The sequence below is a fragment of the Primulina tabacum genome, chromosome 10 (genome assembly GCF_025594145.1).
Source record: "Primulina tabacum isolate GXHZ01 chromosome 10, ASM2559414v2, whole genome shotgun sequence".
NCBI lineage: Eukaryota > Viridiplantae > Streptophyta > Magnoliopsida > Lamiales > Gesneriaceae > Primulina > Primulina tabacum.
In genome coordinates, this window is record NC_134559.1 from 37877054 (window position 1) to 37889431 (window position 12378).

A 12378-nucleotide genomic window follows, 5' to 3' on the forward strand; every position below is an offset into this window, starting at 1 on the left:
TTTTTCTATTTTTGATTACTTGTTGACGGACGATATTCGGCTCAAATCATCAGAATCTCGATCGGGACCAGATAAGACATGTGAAATGAAAGTAGCTCGGGCACTGACGGATTTGGACAAAATTGTAGGCTAATTTGATTGTAAACGGGCAAACGAATGAGACTCATTACTACGCAATATGCTGACGAGATTTTAGCCGAAATCTTCTCTAAGACCCTCTAATTTGCGATTTAAAGCTTCTGTTAAGCTTTCGTTTCCTCGAGAAATCCGCTTAGAAAGTTCGAAATTCGATTCCGGTTCCATTTTATCGTATCCCAGGCATAATAATAGCTTTACATTCGTTATTTCCTTCTTCTTATTTTTTTTTTCTATTTTCTGGGAACATTATCGATTTTTGTTGTCGTGAGCCGGTTCTGTGCGGAAGGGTATGACGCAGATTACTCCGGAGACGGTTAATAACTCATTAAAAAAATTATTTCGACTGTTTTATCCATAATTTACGTAAACGAGTCTGCCACGAGGTCACCCATCCTAGCTCTCCATCGCGCCAGAACGCTTAACTTCATGGTTATGATTGGGCGAGAGCAGTGCCGCGTGTTGTCCATCGCGCCCTCTCCACACGTACTCGAGGGATATAAGAATAAACATCCCACTCAATGTCGGTGCGATCTACGCACTAATGCACCGGATCCCATTAAACTCCGAAGTTAAGCGTGCTTGGGCGAGAGCATACTAGGATGGTGACCCCCTGTGAAGTCCTCGTGTTGCACCCTTTTTGTGTTTTTTCTATTTTTGATTACTTGTTGACAGACGATTTTCGTCTCAAATCATCTGAATCTCGATCGGGACCAGATAAGACATGTGAAATGAAAGTAGCTCGGGCACTGCCGGATTTGGACAAAATTGTAGGCTAATTTGATTGTAAACGGGCAAACGGACGAGACTCATTATTGCGCAATGAGCTGACGAGATTTTAGCCGAATTCTTTCTCTAAGACCCTCTTATTTGCGATTTAACGCTTCTGTTAAGCTTTCGTTTCATCATGAAATCCGCTCAGGAAGTTCGAAATTCGATTCTGGTTCCATTTTATCGTATCCCAGGCATAATAATAGCTTTGCATTCGTTATTTCCTTCTTCTTATTTTTTTTTCTATTTTCCGGGAACATTTATCGATTTTCGTTGTCGTGAGTCGGTTCTGTGCGGAAGGGTTTGACGCAGATTACTCCGGAGACGGTTAACTCATTAAAACAAATTATTTGGACTGTTTTATCCATAATTTACGTAAACGGTCGCGACACGAGGTCTTCCCAGGGAGGTCACCCATCCTACCTCTGCCATCGCGCCAGAACGCTTAACTTCGTGGTTATGATTGGGCGAGAGCAGTGCCGCGTGTTGTCCATCGACGCCCGCTCCACACGTACTCGAGGAATATAAGAATAAACATCCCACTCAATGTCGGGTGCGATCATACCAGCACTAATGCACCGGATCCCATCAGAACTCCGAAGTTAAGCGTGCTTGGGCGAGAGCAGTACTAGGATAGGTGACCCCCTGGGAAGTCCTCGTGTTGCACCCTTTTTCGTGTTTTTCTATTTTTGATTACTTGTTGACAGACGATTTTTGGCTCAAATCATCTGAATCTCGATCGGGACCAGATAAAACATGTGAAATGAAAGTAGCTCGGGCACTGCCCGATTTGGACAAAATTGTAGGCTAATTTGATTGTAAACGGGCAAACGGACGAGACTCATTATTACGCAATGAGCTGACGAGATTTTAGCCAAATTCCTTCTCTAAGACCCTCTAATTTGCGATTTAACGCTTCTGTTAAGCTTTCGTTTCCTCGAGAAATCCGCTTAGGAAGTTCGAAATTCGATTCCGGTTCCATTTTATCGTATCCCAGGCATAATAATAGCTTTACATTCGTTATTTCCTTCTTCTTATTTTTTTTTCTATTTTCTGGGAACATTTATCGATTTTTGTTGTCGTGAGCCTGTTCTGTGCGGAAGGGTATGACGCAGATTACTCCGGAGACGGTTAACTAATTTAAAACAATTATTTCGACTGTTTTATCCATAATTTACGTAAACGATCGCGACACGAGGTCTTCCCAGGGAGGTTACCCATCCTAGCTCTGCCATCGCGCTAGAACGCTTAACTTCATGGTTTTGATTGGGCGAGAGCAGTGCCGCGTGTTGTCCATCGCCGCCCGCTCCACACGTACTCGAGGGATATAAGAATAAACATCCCACTCAATGTCGGGTGCGATCTTACGAGCACTAATGCACCGGATCCCATCAGAACTCCGAAGTTAAGCGTGCTTGGGCGAGAGCAGTACTAGGATGGTGACACCTTGGGAATTCCTCGTGTTGCACCCCTTTTTCGTGTTTTTCTATTTTTGATTACTTGTTGACAGACGATTTTCGGCTCAAATCATCTGAATCTCGATCGGGACCAGATAAGACATGTGAAATGAAAGTAGCTCGGGCACTGCCGGATTTGGACAAAATTGTAGGCTAATTTGATTGTAAACGGGCAAACGGACGAGACTCATTACTACGCAATGAGCTGACGAGATTTTAGCCGAATTCCTTCTCTAAGACCCTCTATTTTGCGATTTACCGCTTCTGTTAAGCTTTCGTTTCCTCGAGAAATCCGCTTAGAAAGTTCGAAATTCGATTCCAGTTCCATTTTATCGTATCCCAGGCATAATAATAGCTTTATATTCGTTATTTCCTTCTTCTTATTTTTTTTTCTATTTTCTGGGAACATTTATCGATTTTTGTTGTCGTGAGCCTGTTCTGTGCGGAAGGGTATGACGCAGATTACTCCGGAGACGGTTAACTAATTTAAAACATTTATTTCGACTGTTTTATCCATAATTTACGTAAACGATCGCGACACGAGGTCTTCCCAGGGAGGTCACCCATACTACCTCTGCCATCGCGCCAGAACGCTTAACTTCGTGGTTATGATTGGGCGAAAGCGGTGCCGCGTGTTGTCCATCGCCGCCCGCTCCACACGTACTCGAGGGATATAAGAATAAACATCCCACTCAATGTCTGGTGCGATCATACCAGCACTAATGCACCGGATCCCATCAGAACTCCGAAGTTAAGCGTGCTTGGGCGAGAGCAGTACTAGGATCGGTGACCCCCTGGAAAGTCCTCGTGTTGCACCCTTTTTCGTGTTTTTCTATTTTTGATTACTTGTTGACAGACGATTTTCGGCTCAAATCATCTGAATCTCGATCGGGACCAGATAAAACATGTGAAATGAAAGTAGCTCGGCACTGCCGGATTTGGACAAAATTGTAGGCTAATTTGATTGTAAACGGGCAAACGGACGAGACTCATTACTACGCAATGAGCTGACGAGATTTTAGCCGAATTCCTTCTCTAAGACCCTCTAATTTGCGATTTAACGCTTCTGTTAAGCTTTCGTTTCCTCGAGAAATCCGCTTAGGAAGTTCGAAATTCGATTCCGGTTCCATTTTATCGTATCCGAGGCATAATAATAGCTTTACATTCGTTATTTCCTTCTTCTTATTTTTTTTTCTATTTTCTGGGAACATTTATCGATTTTTGTTGTCGTGAGCCGGTTCTGTGCGGAAGGGTATGACGCAGATTACTCCGGAGACGGTTAACTCATTAAAAACAATTATTTCGACTGTTTTATCCATAATTTACGTAAACGGTCGCGACACGAGGTCTTCCCAGGGAGGTCACCCATCCTAGCTCTGCCATCGCGCCAGAACGCTTAACTTCATGGTTATGATTGGGCGAGAGCAGTGCCGCGTGTTGTCCATCGCCGCCCGCTCCACACGTACTCGAGGGATATAAGAATAAACATCCCACTCAATGTCGGGTGCGATCATACTAGCACTAATGCACCGGATCCCATCAGAACTCCGAAGTTAAGCGTGCTTGGGCGAGAGCAGTACTAGGATGGGTGACACCCTGGGAAGTCCTCGTGTTGCACCCTTTTTCGTGTTTTTCTATTTTTGATTACTTGTTGACAGACGATTTTCGGCTCAAATCATCTGAATCTCGATCGGGACCAGATAAGACATGTGAAATGAAAGTAGCTCGGGCACTGCCGGATTTGGACAAAATTGTAGGCTAATTTGATTGTAAACGGGCAAACGGACGAGACTCATTACTACGCAATGAGCTGACGAGATTTTAGCCGAATTCCTTCTCTAAGACCCTCTAATTTGCGATTTAACCGCTTCTGTTAAGCTTTCGTTTCCTCGAGAAATCCGCTTAGGAAGTTCGAAATTCGATTCCGGTTCCATTTTATCGTATCCCAGGCATAATAATAGCTTTACATTCGTTATTTCCTTCTTCTTATTTTTTTTTCTATTTTCTGGGAACATTTATCGATTTTTGTTGTCGTGAGCCGGTTCTGTGCGGAAGGGTATGACGCAGATTACTCCGGAGACGGTTAACTCATTAAAAACAATTATTTCGACTGTTTTATCCATAATTTACGTAAACGATCGCGACACGAGGTCTTCCCAGGGAGGTCACCCATCCTAGCTCTGCCATCGCGCCAGAACGCTTAACTTCATGGTTATGATTGGGCGAGAGCAGTGCCGCGTGTTGTCCATCGCCGCCCGCTCCACACGTACTCGAGGGATATAAGAATAAACATCCCACTCAATGTCGGGTGCGATCATACCAGCACTAATGCACCGGATCCCATCAGAACTCCGAAGTTAAGCGTGCTTGGGCGAGAGCAGTACTAGGATGGGTGACACCCTGGGAAGTCCTCGTGTTGCACCCTTTTTCGTGTTTTTCTATTTTTGATTACTTGTTGACAGACGATTTTCGGCTCAAATCATCTGAATCTCGATCGGGACCAGATAAGACATGTGAAATGAAAGTAGCTCGGGCACTGCCGGATTTGGACAAAATTGTAGGCTAATTTGATTGTAAACGGGCAAACGGACGAGACTCATTACTACGCAATGAGCTGACGAGATTTTAGCCGAATTCCTTCTCTAAGACCCTCTAATTTGCGATTTACCGCTTCTGTTAAGCTTTCGTTTTCCTCGAGAAATCCGCTTAGGAAGTTCGAAATTCGATTCCGGTTCCATTTTATCGTATCCCAGGCATAATAATAGCTTTACATTCGTATTTCCTTCTTCTTATTTTTTTTCTATTTTCTGGGAACATTTATCGATTTTTGTTGTCGTGAGCCGGTTCTGTGCGGAAGGGTATGACGCAGATTACTCCGGAGACGGTTAACTAATTTAAAAAACAATTATTTCGACTGTTTTATCCATAATTTACGTAAACGATCGCGACACGAGGTCTTCCCAGGGAGGTTAACCCATCCTAGCTCTGCCATCGCGCCAGAACGCTTAACTTCATGGTTATGATTGGGCGAGAGCAGTGCCGCGTGTTGTCCATCGCCGCCCGCTCCACACGTACTCGAGGATATAAGAATAAACATCCCACTCAATGTTGTGTGCGATCTTACGAGCACTAATGCACCGGATCCCATCAGAACGTCCGAAGTTAAGCGTGCTTGGGCGAGAGCAGTACTAGGATGGGTGACACCCTGGGAAGTCCTCGTGTGCACCCTTTTTCGTGTTTTTCTATTTTTGATTACTTGTTGACAGACGATTTTCGGCTCAAATCATCTGAATCTCGATCGGGACCAGATAAGACATGTGAAATGAAAGTAGCTCGGGCACTGCCGGATTTGGACAAAATTGTAGGCTAATTTGATTGTAAACGGGCAAACGGACGAGACTCATTACTACGCAATGAGCTGACGAGATTTAGCCGAATTCCTTCTCTAAGACCCTCTAATTTGCGATTTACCGCTTCTGTTAAGCTTTCGTTTCCTCGAGAAATCCGCTTAGGAAGTTCGAAATTCGATTCCGGTTCCATTTTATCGTATCCGAGGCATAATAATAGCTTTACATTCGTTATTTCCTTCTTCTTATTTTTTTTTCTATTTTCTGGGAACATTTATCGATTTTTGTTGTCGTGAGCCTGTTCTGTGCGGAAGGGTATGACGCAGATTACTCCCGGAGACGGTTAACTCATTAAAAACAATTATTTCGACTGTTTTAATCCATAATTTACGTAAACGATCGCGACACGAGGTCTTCCCAGGGAGGTCACCCATACTAGCCTCTGCCATCGCGCCAGAACGCTTAACTTCGTGGTTATGATTGGGCGAGAGCAGTGCCGCGTGTTGTCCATCGCCGCCCGCTCCACACGTACTCGAGGGATATAAGAATAAACATCCCACTCAATGTCGGGTGCGATCATACCAGCACTAATGCACCGGATCCCATCAGAACTCCGAAGTTAAGCGTGCTTGGGCGAGAGAGCAGTACTAGGATGGGTGACACCCTGGGAAAGTCCTCGTGTTGCACCCTTTTTCGTGTTTTTCTATTTTTGATTACTTGTTGACAGACGATTTTCGGCTCAAATCATCTGAATCTCGATCGGGACCAGATAAGACATGTGAAATGAAAGTAGCTCGGGCACTGCCGGATTTGGACAAAATTGTAGGCTAATTTGATTGTAAACGGGCAAACGGACGAGACTCATTACTACGCAATGAGCTGACGAGATTTTAAGCCGAATTCCTTCTCTAAGACCCTCTAATTTGCGATTTACCGCTTCTGTTAAGCTTTCGTTTCCTCGAGAAATCCGCTTAGGAAGTTCGAAATTCGATTCCGGTTCCATTTTATCGTATCCGAGGCATAATAATAGCTTTACATTCGTTATTTCCTTCTTCTTATTTTTTTTTCTATTTTCTGGGAACATTTATCGATTTTTGTTGTCGTGAGCCGGTTCTGTGCGGAAGGGTATGACGCAGATTACTCCGGAGACGGTTAACTCATTAAAAACAATTATTTCGACTGTTTTATCCATAATTTACGTAAACGATCGCGACACGAGGTCTTCCCAGGGAGGTCACCCATCCTAGCTCTGCCATCGCGCCAGAACGCTTAACTTCAGTGTTATGATTGGGCGAGAGCAGTGCCGCGTGTTGTCCATCGCCGCCCGCTCCACACGTACTCGAGGGATATAAGAATAAACATCCCACTCAATGTCGGGTGCGATCTTACCGAGCACTAATGCACCGGATCCCATCAGAACTCCGAAGTTAAGCGTGCTTGGGCGAGAGCAGTACTAGGATGGGTGACCCCTGGAAGTCCTCGTGTTGCACCCCTTTTTCGTGTTTTTCTATTTTGATTACTTGTTGACAGACGATTTTCGGCTCAAATCATCTGAATCTCGATCGGGACCAGATAAGACATGTGAAATGAAAGTAGCTCGGGCACTGCCGGATTTGGACAAAATTGTAGGCTAATTTGATTGTAAACGGGCAAACGGACGAGACTCATTACTACGCAATGAGCTGACGAGATTTAGCCGAATTCCTTCTCTAAGACCCTCTAATTTGCGATTTACCGCTTCTGTTAAGCTTTCGTTTCCTCGAGAAATCCGCTTAGGAAGTTCGAAATTCGATTCCGGTTCCATTTTATCGTATCCCAGGCATAATAATAGCTTTACATTCGTTATTTCCTTCTTCTTATTTTTTTTCTATTTTCTGGGAACATTTATCGATTTTGTTGTCGTGAGCCGGTTCTGTGCGGAAGGGTATGACGCAGATTACTCCGGAGACGGTTAACTCATTAAAAACAATTATTTCGACTGTTTTATCCATAATTTACGTAAACGATCGCGACACGAGGTCTTCCAGGGAGGTCACCCATCCTAGCTCTGCCATCGCGCCAGAACGCTTAACTTCTGGTTATGATTGGGCGAGAGCAGTGCCGCGTGTTGTCCATCGCCGCCCGCTCCACACGTACTCGAGGGATATAAGAATAAACATCCCACTCAATGTCGGGTGCGATCATACCAGCACTAATGCACCGGATCCCATCAGAACTCCGAAGTTAAGCGTGCTTGGGCGAGAGCAGTACTAGGATGGGTGACCCCCTGGAAAGTCCTCGTGTTGCACCCTTTTTCGTGTTTTTCTATTTTGATTACTTGTTGACAGACGATTTTCGGCTCAAATCATCTGAATCTCGATCGGGACCAGATAAGACATGTGAAATGAAAGTAGCTCGGGCACTGCCGATTTGGACAAAATTGTAGGCTAATTTGATTGTAAAACGGGCAAACGGACGAGACTCATTACACGCAATGAGCTGACGAGATTTAGCCGAATTCCTTCTCTAAGACCCTCTAATTTGCGATTTACCGCTTCTGTTAAGCTTTCGTTTCCTCGAGAAATCCGCTTAGGAAGTTCGAAATTCGATTCCGGTTCCATTTTATCGTATCCGAGGCATAATAATAGCTTTACATTCGTTATTTCCTTCTTCTTATTTTTTTTTTCTATTTTCTGGGAACATTTATCGATTTTTGTTGTCGTGAGCCGGTTCTGTGCGGAAGGGTATGACGCAGATTACTCCCGAGACGGTTAACTCATTAAAAACAATTATTTCGACTGTTTTATCCATAATTTACGTAAACGGTCGCGACACGAGGTCTTCCCAGGGAGGTCACCCATCCTAGCTCTGCCATCGCGCCAGAACGCTTAACTTCATGGTTATGATTGGGCGAGAGCAGTGCCGCGTGTTGTCCATCGCCGCCCGCTCCACACGTACTCGAGGGATATAAGAATAAACATCCCACTCAATGTCGGGTGCGATCATACAGCACTAATGCACCGGATCCCATCAGAACTCCGAAGTTAAGCGTGCTTGGGCGAGAGCAGTACTAGGATGGGTGACACCCCTGGAAGTCCTCGTGTTGCACCCTTTTTCGTGTTTTTCTATTTTTGATTACTTGTTGACAGACGATTTTCGGCTCAAATCATCTGAATCTCGATCGGGACCAGATAAGACATGTGAAATGAAAGTAGCTCGGGCACTGCCGGATTTGGACAAAATTGTAGGCTAATTTGATTGTAAACGGGCAAACGGACGAGACTCATTACTACGCAATGAGCTGACGAGATTTTAGCCGAATTCCTTCTCTAAGACCCTCTAATTTGCGATTTACCGCTTCTGTTAAGCTTTCATTTCCTCGAGAAATCCGCTTAGGAAGTTCGAAATTCGATTCCGGTTCCATTTTATCGTATCCGAGGCATAATAATAGCTTTACATTCGTTATTTCCTTCTTCTTATTTTTTTTCTATTTTCTGGGAACATTTATCGATTTTTGTTGTCGTGAGCCGGTTCTGTGCGGAAGGGTATGACGCAGATTACTCCGGAGACGGTTAACTCATTAAAACAATTATTTCGACTGTTTTATCCATAATTTACGTAAACGATCGCGACACGAGGTCTTCCCAGGGAGGTCACCCATCCTACCTCTGCCATCGCGCCAGAACGCTTAACTTCGTGGTTATGATTGGGCGAGAAGCAGGTGCCGCGTGTTGTCCATCGCCGCCCGCTCCACACAGTACTCGAGGGATATAAGAATAAACATCCCACTCAATGTCGGGTGCGATCTTACGAGCACCAATGCACCGGATCCCATCAGAACTCCGAAGTTAAGCGTGCTTGGGCGAGAGCAGTACTAGGTTGGGTGACACCCTGGGAAGTCCTCGTGTTGCACCCTTTTTCGTGTTTTTCTATTTTTGATTACTTGTTGACAGACGATTTTCGGCTCAAATCATCTGAATCTCGATCGGGACCAGATAAGACATGTGAAATGAAAGTAGCTCGGGCACTGCCGGATTTGGACAAAATTGTAGGCTAATTTGATTGTAAACGGGCAAACGGACGAGACTCATTACTACGCAATGAGCTGACGAGATTTTAGCCGAATTCCTTCTCTAAGACCCTCTAATTTGCGATTTACCGCTTCTGTTAAGATTTCGTTTCCTCGAGAAATCCGCTTAGGAAGTTCGAAATTCGATTCCGGTTCCATTTTATCGTATCCCAGGCATAATAATAGCTTTACATTCGTAATTTCCTTCTTCTTATTTTTTTTCTATTTTCTGGGAACATTTATCGATTTTTGTTGTCGTGCGCCGGTTCTGTGCGGAAGGGTATGACGCAGATTACTCCGGAGACGGTTAACTCATTAAAAACAATTATTTTGACTGTTTTATACATAATTTACGTAAACGATCGCGATACGAGGTCTTCCCAGGGAGGACACCCATCCTAGCTCTGCCATCGCGCCAGAACGCTTAACTTCATGGTTATGATTGGGCGAGAGCAGTGCCGCGTGTTGTCCATCGCCGCCCGCTCCACACGTACTCGAGGGATATAAGAATAAACATCCCACTCAATGTCGGGTGCGATCATACCAGCACTAATGCATCGGATCCCATCAGAACTCCGAAGTTAAGCGTGCTTGGGCGAGAGCAGTACTAGGATGGGTGACCCCCTGCGAAGTCCTCGTGTTGCACCCTTTTTCGTGTTTTTTATTTTTGATTACTTGTTGATAGACGATTTTCGGCTCAAATCATCTGAATCTCGATCGGGACCAGATAAAACATGTGAAATGAAAGTAGCTCGGGCACTGCCGGATTTGGAAAAATGTAGGCTAATTTGATTGTAAACGGGGCAAACGGACGAGACTCATTACAAGCAATGAGCTGAAGAGATTTTAGCCGAATTCCTTCTCTAAGACCCTCTAATTTTGCGATTTACCGCTTCTGGTTAAGCTTTCGTTTCCTCGAGAAATCCGCTTAGGAAGTTCGAAATTCGATTCCGGTTCCATTTTATCGTATCCGAGGCATAATAATAACTTTACATTCGTTATTTCCTTCTTCTTATTTTTTTTCTATTTTCTGGGAACATTTATCGATTTTTGTTGTCGTGAGCCGGTTCTGTGCGGAAGGGTATGACGCAGATTACTCCCGAGACGGTTAACTCATTAAAAACAATTATTTCGACTGTTTTATCCATAATTTACGTAAACGGTCGCGACACGAGGTCTTCCCAGGGAGGTCACCCATCCTAGCTCTGCCATCGCGCCAGAACGCTTAACTTCATGGTTAGTGATTGGGCGAGAGCAGTGCCGCGTGTGTCATCGCCGCCCGCTCCACACGTACTCGAGGGAAATAAGAATAAACAATCCCACTCAATGTCGGGTGGATCATACTAGCGAGCTAATGCACCGGATCCCATCAGAACTCCGAGTTAAGCGTGCTTGGGCGAGAGCAGTACTAGGATGGGTGACACCACTGAGAAGTCCTCGTGTTGCAACCCTTTTTCGTGTTTTTCTATTTTTGATTACTTGTTGACAGACGATTTTCGGCTCAAATCATCTGAATCTCTGATCGGGACCAGATAAGACATGTGAAATGAAAGTAGCTCGGGCACTGCCGGATTTGGACAAATGTAGGCTAATTTGATTGTAAACGGGCAAACGGACGAGACTCATTACTACGCAATGAGCTGACGAGATTTAAGCCGAATTCCTTCTCTAAGACCCTCTAATTTGCGATTTACCGCTTCTGTTAAGCTTTCATTTCCTCGAGAAATCCGCTTAGGAAGTTCGAAATTCGATTCCGGTTCCATTTTATCGTATCCCAGGCATAATAATAGCTTTACATTCGTTATTTCCTTCTTCTTATTTTTTTTTCTATTTTCTGGGAACATTTATCGATTTTTGTTGTCGTGAGCCGGTTCTGTGCGGAAGGGTATGACGCAGATTACTCCGGAGACGGTTAACTTATTAAAAACAATTATTTCGACTGTTTTATCCATAATTTACGTAAACGGTCGCGACACGAGGTCTTCCCAGGGAGGTCACCCATCCTAGCTCTGCCATCGCGCCAGAACGCTTAACTTCATGGTTATGATTGGGCGAGCAGTGCCGCGTGTTGTCCATCGCCGCCCGCTCCACACGTACTCGAGGGATATAAGAATAAACATCCCACTCAATGTCGGGTGCGATCTTACGCACAATGCACCGGATCCCATCAGAACTCCGAAGTTAAGCGTGCTTGGGCGAGAGCAGTACTAGGTGGGTGACCCTGGGAAGTCCTCGTGTTGCACCCTTTTTCGTGTTTTTCTATTTTTGATTACTTGTTGACAGACGATTTTCGGCTCAAATCATCTGAATCTCGATCGGGACCAGATAAGACATGTGAAATGAAAGTAGCTCGGGCACTGCCGGATTTGGACAAAATTGTAGGCTAATTTGATTGTAAACGGGCAAACGGACGAGACTCATTACTACGCAATGAGCTGACGAGATTTTAGCCGAATTCCTTCTCTAAGACCCTCTAATTTGCGATTTACCGCTTCTGTTAAGCTTTTGTTTCCTCGAGAAATCCGCTTAGGAAGTTCGAAATTCGATTCCGGTTCCATTTTATCGTATCCCAGGCATAATAATAGCTTTACATTCGTATTTCCTTCTTCTTATTTTTTTT

General features: G+C 44.5%; 11 non-coding genes and 3 pseudogenes across 11 annotated transcripts; all 14 read left to right on the forward strand.

Moving 5' to 3' along the window:
• The first annotated feature begins 1457 nt into the window (after positions 1-1457).
• On the forward strand, positions 1458-1576 carry LOC142510051 (5S ribosomal RNA). The gene has a single exon (XR_012808190.1). It is a non-coding gene; the product is annotated as a 5S ribosomal RNA (ribosomal RNA).
• A 684-nt stretch (positions 1577-2260) lies between these two features.
• LOC142517005 (5S ribosomal RNA) lies at positions 2261-2378 on the forward strand. The gene has a single exon (XR_012812769.1). It is a non-coding gene; the product is annotated as a 5S ribosomal RNA (ribosomal RNA).
• Positions 2379-3063: 685 nt separating this feature from the next.
• Positions 3064-3182, forward strand: LOC142515812 (5S ribosomal RNA). Its single transcript, XR_012811637.1, has one exon. It is a non-coding gene; the product is annotated as a 5S ribosomal RNA (ribosomal RNA).
• Positions 3183-3865: 683 nt separating this feature from the next.
• On the forward strand, positions 3866-3984 carry LOC142514047 (5S ribosomal RNA). Its single transcript, XR_012809961.1, has one exon. It is a non-coding gene; the product is annotated as a 5S ribosomal RNA (ribosomal RNA).
• A 685-nt stretch (positions 3985-4669) lies between these two features.
• On the forward strand, positions 4670-4788 carry LOC142513299 (5S ribosomal RNA). The gene has a single exon (XR_012809253.1). It is a non-coding gene; the product is annotated as a 5S ribosomal RNA (ribosomal RNA).
• Positions 4789-5473: 685 nt separating this feature from the next.
• On the forward strand, positions 5474-5592 carry LOC142512018 (5S ribosomal RNA; annotated as a pseudogene).
• Positions 5593-6278: 686 nt separating this feature from the next.
• Positions 6279-6400, forward strand: LOC142517551 (5S ribosomal RNA). The gene has a single exon (XR_012813292.1). It is a non-coding gene; the product is annotated as a 5S ribosomal RNA (ribosomal RNA).
• A 685-nt stretch (positions 6401-7085) lies between these two features.
• On the forward strand, positions 7086-7203 carry LOC142506596 (5S ribosomal RNA). Its single transcript, XR_012804884.1, has one exon. It is a non-coding gene; the product is annotated as a 5S ribosomal RNA (ribosomal RNA).
• A 679-nt stretch (positions 7204-7882) lies between these two features.
• LOC142509958 (5S ribosomal RNA) lies at positions 7883-8001 on the forward strand. The gene has a single exon (XR_012808103.1). It is a non-coding gene; the product is annotated as a 5S ribosomal RNA (ribosomal RNA).
• A 682-nt stretch (positions 8002-8683) lies between these two features.
• Positions 8684-8801, forward strand: LOC142508112 (5S ribosomal RNA). Its single transcript, XR_012806341.1, has one exon. It is a non-coding gene; the product is annotated as a 5S ribosomal RNA (ribosomal RNA).
• A 685-nt stretch (positions 8802-9486) lies between these two features.
• LOC142506861 (5S ribosomal RNA) lies at positions 9487-9605 on the forward strand. Its single transcript, XR_012805136.1, has one exon. It is a non-coding gene; the product is annotated as a 5S ribosomal RNA (ribosomal RNA).
• Positions 9606-10288: 683 nt separating this feature from the next.
• Positions 10289-10407, forward strand: LOC142512969 (5S ribosomal RNA). The gene has a single exon (XR_012808941.1). It is a non-coding gene; the product is annotated as a 5S ribosomal RNA (ribosomal RNA).
• A 682-nt stretch (positions 10408-11089) lies between these two features.
• LOC142512752 (5S ribosomal RNA) lies at positions 11090-11209 on the forward strand (annotated as a pseudogene).
• A 682-nt stretch (positions 11210-11891) lies between these two features.
• Positions 11892-12004, forward strand: LOC142512148 (5S ribosomal RNA; annotated as a pseudogene).
• The last annotated feature ends 374 nt before the right edge of the window (positions 12005-12378 follow it).